The sequence below is a fragment of the Leucoraja erinacea genome, unplaced genomic scaffold (assembly GCF_028641065.1).
Source record: "Leucoraja erinacea ecotype New England unplaced genomic scaffold, Leri_hhj_1 Leri_414S, whole genome shotgun sequence".
Lineage (NCBI taxonomy): Eukaryota > Metazoa > Chordata > Chondrichthyes > Rajiformes > Rajidae > Leucoraja > Leucoraja erinaceus.
The window spans coordinates 16,172-28,869 of record NW_026576315.1 but is presented as its reverse complement, the minus strand read 5'-3'; the positions used below and the strand labels follow the sequence as shown (position 1 = coordinate 28,869).

At 48.5% G+C, this 12,698-nt stretch overlaps 1 pseudogene; it reads left to right on the top strand.

The window, feature by feature from the left end:
* The first annotated feature begins 332 nt into the window (after positions 1-332).
* On the top strand, positions 333-7,312 carry LOC129693751 (uncharacterized; annotated as a pseudogene).
* Positions 7,313-12,698: the final 5,386 nt, after the last annotated feature.

The following is a 12,698-nucleotide window of genomic DNA, read 5'->3' as shown; positions in this document are numbered from 1 at the left end:
ATTGTAATCATGGATATTCTTTCCGACTCGATAGCACGCAACAAAAAAGCGTTTTGTCATACGTGACAAGAAACTCGGCTAAACTAGACGGGGAAGATGTTCCAAATGTTTTTCCCATGGTAGTTGTGGAGGTGGAGAGACACATAGATGGTGACATTTCCAAATAGCTGATAAAGGAATAGTCAATTGCAAGGGATTAAAATTCAGGAATGGGCTAGGGCCAGAGGTAGAGAGATTGTATATTGTAAATATATATGACCTAGACGTAAATGTAGATGGGTTGGTGAGTAAGTTTACTAATGACACAAATTAGGAGTTGCAGACATCGAGAAATGCTGCAGAAAGGGGCCGATAAATGGCAGATTGAGTTTAACCCGAGCAAGTGTGAGGTGACGCACTTTGAGAGGAGAGTATACAGTTAATGACATGACCCTTAACATCGTTGATATGCAGAGGGATCTTGCAATCCAAGTCCATAGCTCACTGAAGGAAGCAGCACAAGTAGATAGGGTGGTTAAGAAGACGTCATAAGTGATAGGAGCAGAATTAGGCCATTCAGCCTATCGTCTATTCCGCCATTCATTCATGGATGATCAATCGCTCCCTCCTAACCCCATTCTCCAGCCTTCTCCCCATAACGCGACACCTCTGCTAATCAACAATCCATCGACCTCTGCCATAAAAATATGAATTGACGGCCTCCATAGCCTTCTGTGGCAAACAATTCCACCGCTTCACCACCCCCTGACTAAAGAATTCCTCATCCTCTCCTTCCAAAACGAAAGTCATTTAATTCTATGGCCTTTAGTCCGACACTCTCCCACTAGTGGAAACATCCTCTCCACATCCACTCCATCCAAGCCTTTCACGTTTCAATGAGGTCCCCCTTGATTCTTCTAAATTCTAGAGAGTACAGGCCTGGTGCCTTCAAACGCGCATCATATGCTAACCAGTATGGGTTAAACGTATGGTATGCTTGTCTTCTGTGCTATGGGGCATTGACTATAAGAGGCAACACGTCATGATGCAGCTCTATAGGGCTTTCGTTAGACTGCATTTGGACAATTACGTGTTGTCTCGTCGTTCCATTACAGGAGAGATGTGGAGGCTTTGGAGAGGGTGCAACGGAGGTTTACCAGAATGTTCCCTGGATTAGAATGTTTCAGCTACAGGGGGAGGTTGGATAAAATTGGGTTATTTTCTCTGGAACGTCAGAGGTTGAGGGAAGACTGGATAGAAGTATATATGAGGCATTCGTAAGATAATCAGTGGCTTTTCCCTAAAGTGGAAATGCCCAACACTAGAGGGTGTAGCGATATGGTGAGAGGGGGAGAGTTTAATGTGCGAGGCAAGATTTTTACACAGCGAGGGGTGGGGGTGGGGAATGCACTGCCAGAGATGGTGATGGATGCAGATATCATAGTGGTGTTTAAGATGCTTTGGGATAGGCACATGGACGTTCAGGGACTAGAGCTATATGGATCATGTGCAGGGAGATGAGATCAGTTTAACTTGGAATGATGTTTGGCACAGATAATGTGGGCTGGAGGGCTCATTCCTCTGCTGTATTGGTCTGTGTTCTAATACAGGATTTTAGCTTAGTTTACAGATACAGCATGGAAACATAGGCCTACCTAGTCCACGCTGGTCATCGACCACCTGTTAGCACCAGTTCTATGTTATCCTACATTCTCACCCACTCCTGACCCGCTAGGGGCAATTTACAGAGGAAAATTTACTTCTAAACCAGATGTCGTTTTTGGGAGGTACACAAAAATGCTGGAGAGACTCAGCGGGTGCAGCAGCTTCTATGGAGCGAAGGAAATAGGTGACGTTTCGGGCCGAAACCCTTCTTCAGACTGACGGGGTTGGTGGTGGAAAAGGAAGGAAAAAGGAGGAGGAGGAGCCCGAGAGTGGGGGGATGGGAGGATTGGAGGAGAGAGCTCGAGGGTTAAGGAAGGGAGGAGGCAGCAAGGGCTAGCAAAATTGGGAGAATTCAATGTTTATGCCATCCGGACGCAAGCTACCCAGGCGGATATGAGGTGCTGTTCCTCCAATTTCCGGTGTTGCTCACTCTGGCAATGGAGGAGACCCAGGACAGAGAGGTCGGATTGGGAATGGGAGGGGGAGTTGAAGTGCTGAGCCACCGGGAGTTCAGGTAGGTTATTGCGGACTGAGTGGAGGTGTTCGGCGAAACGATCGCCCAACCTCCGCTTAGTCTCACCGATGTAAATCAGCTGATATCTAGAGCATGTAGGAAGAAAGCAGAGCACCCAGAGGAACCCCACGCAGTCACAGGGATAATGTGCAAACCCCACGTGTGTGGCATCATGGTCAGGATCAAACGCGGATCTGTGCCACTGTGAGGTTGCTGCTCTACCAGTTGCTCGCCACGACATATCTGGTGGCGCAATCCTCATCCCATTCCTGACCTCCTGTAGAATGAGAAATGGATGAGTTACTGCAACATGGAGGAACAGCACCTTGTTTTCCGGTTAGGTTGCTTACAACCCAACAGTATGAACATTACATTCACCAATTTTACGCAACCCTACAATCAACCCTCCTTTTTTCTCGCCCCCCCCCGCCCCCCCCCCCCCCCCCCGGGCCCCCCCCCCCCCCCCTCGCCCCCCCCCCACCCTTCCACCTATATTCCTTTGTCCGCTGACTGGTTAGCTCGCATCAAAAGATTGTCACTGTATCTTGGTACACGTGACATTAAACTAAACTGAACTGACTCTGCGACCTTGCTTATACCCCACAGGAAGAGGAGGAGAGGCTCCAGAACAAAATGCTCTGTGTGGAGCGCTGCGCGTGGACACCACTTCCATCGTCTCGCTGCGAAGTAATGGGGCGAGTGTCAAGGTGCAGCTGGGGGAGTTTGCCGGCAAGGTACTCGCTGACGAGGATGCCCATAGCCCCGCACGCGAGGAGAAATGTGGCCAGTTCAAGGTCAACAAAACAGACATGGAGAAGATGGTGCCCACACTAGCGGCCATCAAGGGTAAGGTCACAAGGAATAGTAGAATTAGGCCATTCGACCCATCATGGCTGATCTATCACTCTCTCCTAACCCCTTTCTCCTGCCTTCTTCCCATAACCTCTGACACTGGTACTAATCTACATTCGGGTAGTCAATTAATTTTAGATGTTAGAGAAAGCAGACAATTAAAAAACATTATACTTATACAATGTAAAAATAAAGTGCAAGAGTAAAAAGGGGCAGCTTTGCTGTATATTGCACATGTAAATATCTAAATGCACTTGGAGAGGTCATAAGTGTTTGGCTTACAGACCAGAATGTAGTGGTGTACAGCGGCTGTTAAGAAGAGCTACCACTCGTGGGAAGAACAGGGTACTGATTCTGGATGATCGGCCAAGATCATATTGAAAGACCGGGCTGGCTCGAAGGGCAGAATGGCCTACACTTATTTTCTATGTTTCTACTTGAAAGAGTTTGTGGCCAGGGTGAGAGTGGGTCAGACCCTTGTTGTGACTCTTGTCTGCGTTTTCTTGCAGACGGTACGGTGGCGATGGTGGTGAACAAGGCCAACGTGTTGCACGCCATCTACTACTAGGACGGCCACATGAAGTAGACCTTCGAGAGGTTCCCCGAGGTGCTGCTGCTGGGCGCCACCTACAGCGGGGCGGGCCAGCTGCTGGCCATCGACGGCAAAGGGGAGAGCGAGCTGGCGAGCCTGTGGTTCCTGCAGAGCGTGGAGCGCGACACCATCCGGCAGCTTCAGGCAGAAGAATCCAGCGGCGGAGTGAACGCGGGAGGTGGTGGTCAGCGGCAAGGTGTGCGACGGGGAGCTGGTGATCGATGTGCTACCCCACTGCAAGCGGCAGGCCTGCCTCGCCCACACCCTGGGCGTCTTCCAGGACGATGTGACCGCCGAGAAGCTGCAGCTGACGGCCGGGCAACAGTAAGCACTGGCACCGCCATCCCTCGTGGGACCGGAGCGGAGCAGGCGGGTGGGGGATGGGGCTTCTCTAATATTCCTCCTGCTGTCACGTTGTGTTGGTTCGTTAAAGTTGTGACTCCCATCCCTCTGCAAAATCCAGTCTACACATGTCCCATCTCCTCCACTCTCTGCCCTCTCTCTCTTTTCTTTCCTTCTTTCTAACCCGCTCCTTCTTCCCTTCTCCGCTTCCGTTCTCCGTCTCCCTCTCCTCCTCCTCCTCCACCCCATTCCTCCCCTTCCTCTCCTCCGCCCCTTTCCCCTACTCCTGTTTCCCCCACCTCTTCACACATTCCTCCCCTCCGTCACCCACCCCTCCCCTGCTTCATCATCCTATTCTCTTTCCCCCACCTCGCCTGCTTCCCCCTCTCCCCTTCTCTCTTCCTCCTCCTCCTCCTCCTCCTCCTCCTCCCCTCCACTTATCCACCCCCTCCTCTCCTTCTCTCTACTCTCCTCCTGCCCTCTCTACTCCTCCATTGGGGATCAATAAGTTCTGGAATCGTTGATCCGTCGTGGGACCGGAGCGGGTCGAGGCGGGGGAAGGGGGGCCGTGGGTCAGATAAGGATGTGGCTCATTCCACATCATGGTCTACACATTCCAGTCTCCTCCTGCCCCACTCTCCCTCATCCTTTCCACCAGCCTCTCCATCTTTTCCCCCTCCTTCCCGTTTTGAGACCGTCCTCTCCCCTTTCTGTAGATGGGGCATCTTGGTTAGCATTAGATGGGGCATCTTGGTCAGCATTAGCTATGGCATCTTGGTCAGCATTAGATGGGGCATCTTGGTCAGCATTAGATGGGGCATCTTGGTCAGCATTAGCAATGGCATCTTGGTCAGCATTAGATGGGGCATCTTGGTCAGCATTAGATGCGGCATCTTGGTCAGCATTAGATGCGGCATCTTGATCAGCAAGAACAAGTTGGGCCGAGTTCCTTCTCTCCATGCTGTTTCACTCCACTGTTCAGTGGTCAGTGACGAGGTCACTTTATTTTTCTTTGGGAAGGAAATGTTGGAGTTTTCCTTGTAGCCGATGGGGACTGTTGAGGCGAGAGTTTACTTTAGTTTTGGAGATACAGCGTGGACGCAGGTCCTTCGCCCCACTGAGTACACGCCGACCATTGATCACCCGTTCTCAGGTACACTCGTTATTGAGGCCAATTAACGTACAAACCTCCACGTCTTTGGAACGTGGGTGGAAACCGGAGAACCTGGAGGAACTCCACATGGTCACAGGGAGAAGGTACAATCTCCATACAGCCAATGCCTATAGTCAAGATGGGTCCTGGGACTGGCACTATAAGGCAGCAACTCTACCGCTACACCGGGAGGTTCCTAACCTTGTCTCCCCTTCTCTTTCTTCGCTAGAATTTAGAAGATTGAGGGGGGATCTTATTGAAACTTACAAACTTCTTAAGGGCTTGGACAGGCTAGATGCAGGAAGATTGTACCCGATATTGGGGAGGTCCAGGAAAATGGGTCACCATTTATGGATAAGGGGGAATTCCTTTAGGACCGAGGTGAGGAAAATATTTTTCACACAGATAGTGGTGCATCTCTGGAATTCTCTGCCACAGAAGGTAGTTGAGGCCAGTTGATTGGCTATATTTAAGAGGGGGTTAGATGTGGCCCTTGTGGCGAAAGGGATCAGCGATTATACAGAGAAGGCAGGTACAGGATACTGAGTTGGATGATTAGCCATGATAATATTGAATGGCGGTGCAGGCTCGAAGGGCCGAATGGCCTACTCCTGCACCTATTTTCTATGTTCCTTTGCTTCCCGCCAGGTGCCAGCTGCTCCAGATCCTGCACAGTATGTGCTACAGTATAATGTGGATAAATGTGAGGTTATCCATTTTGGTGGCAAAAATGGGAAAGCAGACTATTATCTAAATGGTGGCCGATTGGGAAAGGGGGAGATCATGGTACACCAGTCATTGAAGGTAGGCATGCAGGTGCAGCAGGCAGTAAAGAAAGCGAATGGTATGTTAGCTTTCATTGCAAAAGGACTTGAGTATAGGAGCAGGGAGGTACTACTGCAGTTGTACAGGGTCTTGGTGAGACCACACCTGGAGTATTGCGTACAGTTTTGGTCTCCAAATCTGAGGAAGGACATTATTGCCATAGAGGGAGTGCAGAGACGGTTCACCAGACTGATTCCTGGGATGGCAGGACTGTCTTATGAAGAATGACTGGATAGACTTGGTTTATACTCTCTAGAATTTAGAAGATTGAGAGAGGATCTTATAGAAACTTACAAAATTCTTAAGGGGTTGGACAGGCTAGATGCAGGAAGATTGTTCCCGATGTTAGGGAAGTCCGGGACAAGGGGCACAGCTTAAGGATAAGGGGGAAATCCTTTAAAACCGAGATGAGAAGAACTTTTTTCACAGAGAGTGGTGAATCTCTGGAACTCTCTGCCACAGAGGGTAGTTGAGGCCAGTTCATTGGCTATATTTAAGAGGGAGTTAGATGTGGCCCTTGTGGCTAAGGGGATCAGGGGGTATGGAGAGAAGGCAGGTACGGGATACTGAGTTGGATGATCAGCCATGATCTTATTGAATGGCGGTGCAGGCTCGAAGGGCCGAATGGCCTACTCCTGCACCTAATTTCTATGTTTCTATGTTTCTATGCTACGCGACGTCGACTGAGGACTACGGCCTGCTGTACCGCCCGCCAGCTGCTGGACTCCAACGCGGACAACGCGCCGTCGACTACTTCCACAAGACGTGGCACGGGTCGCGCCACCAGTGGGTGGAGGGTTTGAAGCACGTGAACGAAAGTTATCTCACCAGCTCCCTTCAGCGGGTGCAGGCGCTGAGCCAGAGGCTGGCGGACGAGGTCCAGGTCTTCTCCCACGTGACCTCCTTCACCCGGGACCTCCTGAAGGCCGAGGACACGATGTGGGCCGAGGGCGAACAGCGGGTGTTGCAGACAGCGCCTCCTGCAGGGCCGGAAGTCAACTCGGCCGAGTCTTTCTACCGGGAGCTGCTCACCGACTTTGCCTTCCGCCAGGTGCAGCAGTGCTGGAGGAAGCGGAGTGGGTCTCCGTCCTCAGTGGGAAGGCTGAGAGGGCCTGACCCGTGAGTCGGCGCCGGGCCCTCGTGACAGACCAGACCAGCTGCCAGTGTGCGTACCGCATCTCCATGACGGCGGCTGGGCTCTGACCTCTTCGAGACCTCGCTCTGCGCCGGGCGCTGGACGCAGGAGCACTTCCTCGACGGCCAGTTCCCGCCCGCGTCACTGAGGGAGCGGGAAAATGTGCAACAGGAACGATACCGCCAGGCCTTCAACTCTCCTCCCTCGCCACACGGTGTACGGCCGAATACTTTGGCAGGTGCCTGGCAGTCATGACGGCCGTCAGCGACATCTGGGCCAGAAGTGGCCAGGTGCACGTCACCGAAAACCATGGTTTGTAGCGACATAGTCTAAGAGAGACTGAAGCAAAGATACACATAAAACATGGAGCAGTGCAGTACAAGAAAAGGCACGTCAGCACAAAATGAACATGATGCCAAGACCATCGCGTATCTAACTGCATATAATCCATATCCCCCCATTTCATGCATATCAATGTGCCTATCTAATAGTTTTTCAAATGCCACTATTGTATCTGCTTCAACTTCCACACCTGGCAACGCGTCCCAGTCACTCACTACCCTCTGTGTAAACAGAAACTTGCCCCCCACATTTCCTTTAATCTCTACCCTTTTCACCTTAATGTAATACACTCTTGTATTTTTTTAAATTTCTGGGAGAAGGATCCTGACTCTCCACCCCATCTATGCCTTTCATCATTTTACAACCCTCTCTTAGCTCTCTCCGAAACCTCCAACATTCCACAGGAAACAATCCAAGTATGTCCAACTTCTCCCTGTAGCTAATGCCTCCTAATCCAGGCAAAATATTCTGGTAAACCTCCTGCAATCTCTCAAAAGCTTTCAAATACTTCCTATAATGGGGCAACCAGAACTGGATGCAATACTTAAAAATGCAGCCTAAACCAAAGTCCTATAAAGATGCATCATGACTACCTGACTGTAATAGTCAAGGCACCCATGACCCATGAAAGCAAGCAGACCATATGCCTTCTTGACCACTCTCTACACATATGTTGCCACTTTCAGGGAAGTACTGTAGGAAGTGGAGTAACTCAGCGCATCAGGCAGCATGTCTGGAGGATAAGGATAGGTGTCGTTTCGGGTCGGGGCTCTGCATCCTAATTGTTGTAGGGGAAGCAAGCTGGATGATGCCACACGATAGAACTTTTAGTAATCCCACAGGGAAATTGATCTACCAACAGTCATACAATACAAGATGCATGACACATGAAATTAAAGTGATGAGTGGAAAGGATTGGTGATGTGCAAATATTGGGGAAGGGGGCCACTCTACCCAGAAGGAGGAGGAGTTGTACAGTTCGATAGCCACAGGGAAGAAGGATCCCGTGTGGTGTTCTGTACTGCTTCTTAGTGGAACCAGTCTGTTGCTATCACACCTGAAGCAACGAAATCCTGGAATATTTAATTTCCAATCACAGCCCTCCTGCAACCATGTTTCACTGATCGCCACAACATCATACTTCCAGGTGTCAATCCAGGCTCTAAGTTTATCCACTTTTCTTACAATGCTCCTAGCATTAAAATATACACATTTAAGAAACCCACCCTCTCTTATTCTCTGATTATTTTCTTTTTCTCCTCTCTCCTCTACATTTTGTATCAGAGTGCTACCATTCTCTGCCCCCTGCTTCACACACTGACTGCTAGCTTTCCCAATTTGAGTCCCTCCCCCCAATCATACTAGTTTAAAGTCTCCCCAGTAGCCTTTGCAAATCTCCCCGCCAGGATATTGGTCCCCCTTGAGTTCAAGTACAACCCGTCCTTTCTGTACAGGTCGCACCTTCCCCAAAAGAGGTCCCAATGATCCAGAAACTTGAATCCATACCCACTGCACCAGTCCCTCATCCACGCATTTATCCTCCACCTCACTCCATTCCTACTCTCACTGTCGCGTGGCACAGGCAGTAATCCTGAGATTGTTACTTTTCTCCTTAACTCTCTACCTAACTCCCTAATTTCGTCTTTCAGGACCTCTTCTCTTTTTTTTACCTATATCGTTGGTACCTATATGCACCACAACCTCAGGCTCCTCTCCCTCCCATTTCAGGATTTCTTGGACACGTTCAGACACATCCCTGACCCTGGCACCAGGGAGGCAAACTACCATCCGGGTCTCCTGTCTGCGTCCACAGAATCGCCTATCCGACCCCCTGACTATAGAGTCCCCTATTACAATTGCCCTCCCCTTCTTTTCCTTACCCTTCTGAGCAACCGGACCGGTCTTTGTGCCAGAGACCCGGTCGCTGTCGCTGCCCCCAGGTAGGCTGTCCCCCCACCCTTACTCAAGCACGAGTACTTATTTCTAAGGTGTTCAGCCACCGGGGTACTCACCAGTCCCTGCCTCTGCCCGTTGCCCTTCCTAACTGTGACCCAGTTTTCTGTCTCCCGTGGTCTTGGAGTGACCACCTCCCTGTAACTCCTTTCTATGACGTCCTCGCTCTCCCTGAGCAGACAGATGTCATCGAGTTGCTGTTCCAGGTTCCTGACACGGTCCCTTAGGAGCTCCATCTCGACGCACCTTGCGCAGATGTGGACGTCTGGAGGGCACTCCGACTCCATGACCTCCCACATCTGACATCCAGAACAGTAAACTGCCCTGGCCTTCATTGTCCCCCTTATCCAAATACGACACGATAGAACTTTTAGTAATCCCACAGGGAATTTGATCTGCCAACAGTCGTAAAATACAGGATGCATGAAACATGAAATTAAAGTGATGAGTGGAAAGGATTGGTGATGTGCAAATATTGGGGAAGGGGGCCACTCTACCCAGAAGGAGGAGGAGTTGTACAGTTCGATAGCCACAGGGAAGAAGGATCCCGTGTGGTGTTCTGTACTGCTTCTTAGTGGAACCAGTCTGTTGCTGAAGGTGCTCCTCAGGTTTACCAGTGATTCATGGAGTGGATTTTGTGTCCCCTGAGTGTTGTGTCATGGGGTGAGACGAATATCCACCTTAATAACCATATAACCATATAACAATTACAGCACGGGAACAGGCCATCTCGACCCTTCTAGTCCGTGCCGAACACATAATCTCCCCTAGTCCCATATACCTGCGCTCAGACCATAACCCTCCATTCCCTTCCCATCCATATAACTATCCAATTTATTTTTAAATGATAAAAACGAACCTGCCTCCACCACCTTCACTGGAAGCTCATTCCACACAGCTACCACTCTCTGAGTAAAGAAGTTCCCCCTCATGTTACCCCTAAACTTCAGTCCCTTAATTCTCATGTCATGTCCCCTTGTTTGAATCTTCCCTACTCTCAGTGGGAAAAGCTTTTCCACGTCAACTCTGTCTACCCCTCTCATCATTTAAAAAACCTTTATCAAGTCCCCCCTTAACCTTCTGCGCTCCAAAGAATAAAGCCCTAACTTGTGTTCAACCTTTCTCTGTAACTTAGTTGCTGAAACCCAGGCAACATTCTAGTAAATCTCCTCTGTACTCTCTCTATTTTGTTGACATCCTTCCTATAATTAGGCGACCAAAATTGTACACCATACTCCAGAATGGCCTCACCAATGCCTTGTACAATTTTAACATTACATCCCAACTTCTATACTCAATGCTCTGATTTATAAAGGCCAGCACACCAAAAGCTTTCTATACCACCCTATCTACATGAGAGTCCACTTTCAGGGAACTGTGCACAGTTATTCCCAGATCCCTCTGTTCACCTACATTCTTCAATTCCCTACCATTTACCATGTACGTCCTATTTTGATTTGTCCTGCCAAGATGCAGCACCTCACACTTATCAGCATTAAACTCCATCTGCCATCTTTCAGCCCACTCTTCCAACTGGCATAAATCTCTCTGTAGACTTTGAAACTCTACTTCATTACCCGCAACCCCACCTATCTTAGTATCATCTGCATACTTACTAATCCAATTTACCACACCATCGTCCAGATCATTGATGTACATGACAAACAACAGTGGACCCAACACCGATCCCTGTGGCACCCCACTCGTCACTGGCCTCCAACCTGACAAACAACCATCCGCCATTACTCTCTGGCATCTCCCATTCAGCCACTGTTGAATCCATCTTGCTACTCCACCATTAATACCCAACCATTGAACCTTCTTAACCAACCTTCCATGAGGAACCTTGTCAAAGGCCTTACTATGGTCCGTATGCACAACATCCACTCCGTTACCCTCAGCAATTTCCCGTGTAACATCTTCAAAAAATTCAAGAAGATTAGTTAAACAAGACCTTCCAGGCACAAATCCATGTTGACTGTTCCTAATCAGACCCTGTTTATCCAGATGCTTATATATATTATCTCTAAGTATTCTTTCCATTAATTTGCCCACCACTGACTTCAAACTAACAGTTCTATAATTGCTAGGTTTACTCTTAGACCCCTTTTTAAACAATGGAACAACATGCGCAGTACGCCAATCCTCCGGCACTATTCCCGTTTCTAATGACATTTGAAATATTTCTGCCATAGCCTCTGCTATTTCTACACTAACTTCCCTCAATGTCCTAGGGAATATCCTGTCCGGACCTGGAGACTTATCCACTTTTATATTTCTCAAAAGTGTCAGTACTTCCTCTTCTTTGATCCTCATAGTTTCCATAGCTACTCTACTTGTTTCCCTTACCTCACATAATTCAATATCCTTCTCCTTGGTGAATACCGAAGAAAATAAACTGTTCAATATCTCCCCCATCTCTTTTGGCTCTGCAGATAGTTGTCCACTCTGACTCTCTAATGGACCAATTTTATCCCTCGTTATCCTTTTGCTATTAATATAGCGGTAGAAACCGTTCGGATTTACTTTTACCTTACTTGCCAAAGCAACCTCATATCTTCTTTTAGCTTTTCTAATTTCTTTCTTAAGATTCTTTTTACATTCTTTATACTCCTCAAGCACCTCATTTACTCCATGCTGCCTATAATTATTGTAGATCTCCCTCTTTTTCCAAACCAAGTGTCCAATTTCCCTTGAAAACCATGGCTCTTTACAATTTTTACGATTTCCTTTCAACCGAACAGGGACATAAAGATTCTGTACTCTTAAAATTTCACCTTTAAATGTACTCCATTTCTCTTCCACATCTTTCCCATAAAACAAACTGTCCCAATTTACTCCTTTTAAATCCTTTCGCATCTCCTCAAAGTTAGCCTTTCTCCAATCAAAAATCTCATCCCTAGGTCCAGTTTTGTCCCTCTCCATAATTATATTGAAACTAATGGTATTGTGATCACTGGACCCGAACTGTTCCCCAACGCATACCTCTGCCACCTGACCCATCTCATTTCCTAACAGGAGGTCCAGTACCGCCCCTTCTCTAGTAGGTACTTCTATGTATTGTTGCAAAAAACTATCCTGCACACATTTTACAAACTCCAAACCATCCAGCCCATTTACAGAATGTGTTTCCCAGTCTATGTGTGGAAAATTGAAATCTCCCACAATCACTACCTTGTGCTTACTACTAATATCTGCAATCTCCTTACATATTTGTTCTTCCAATTCTCGCTCCCCATTTGGCGGTCTATAATACACCCCTATAAGTGTTGCTACCCCCTTCCCATTTCTCAGTTCCACCCAAATAGCCTCCCTAGACGAGCCCTCTAATCTATCCTGCCAAAGC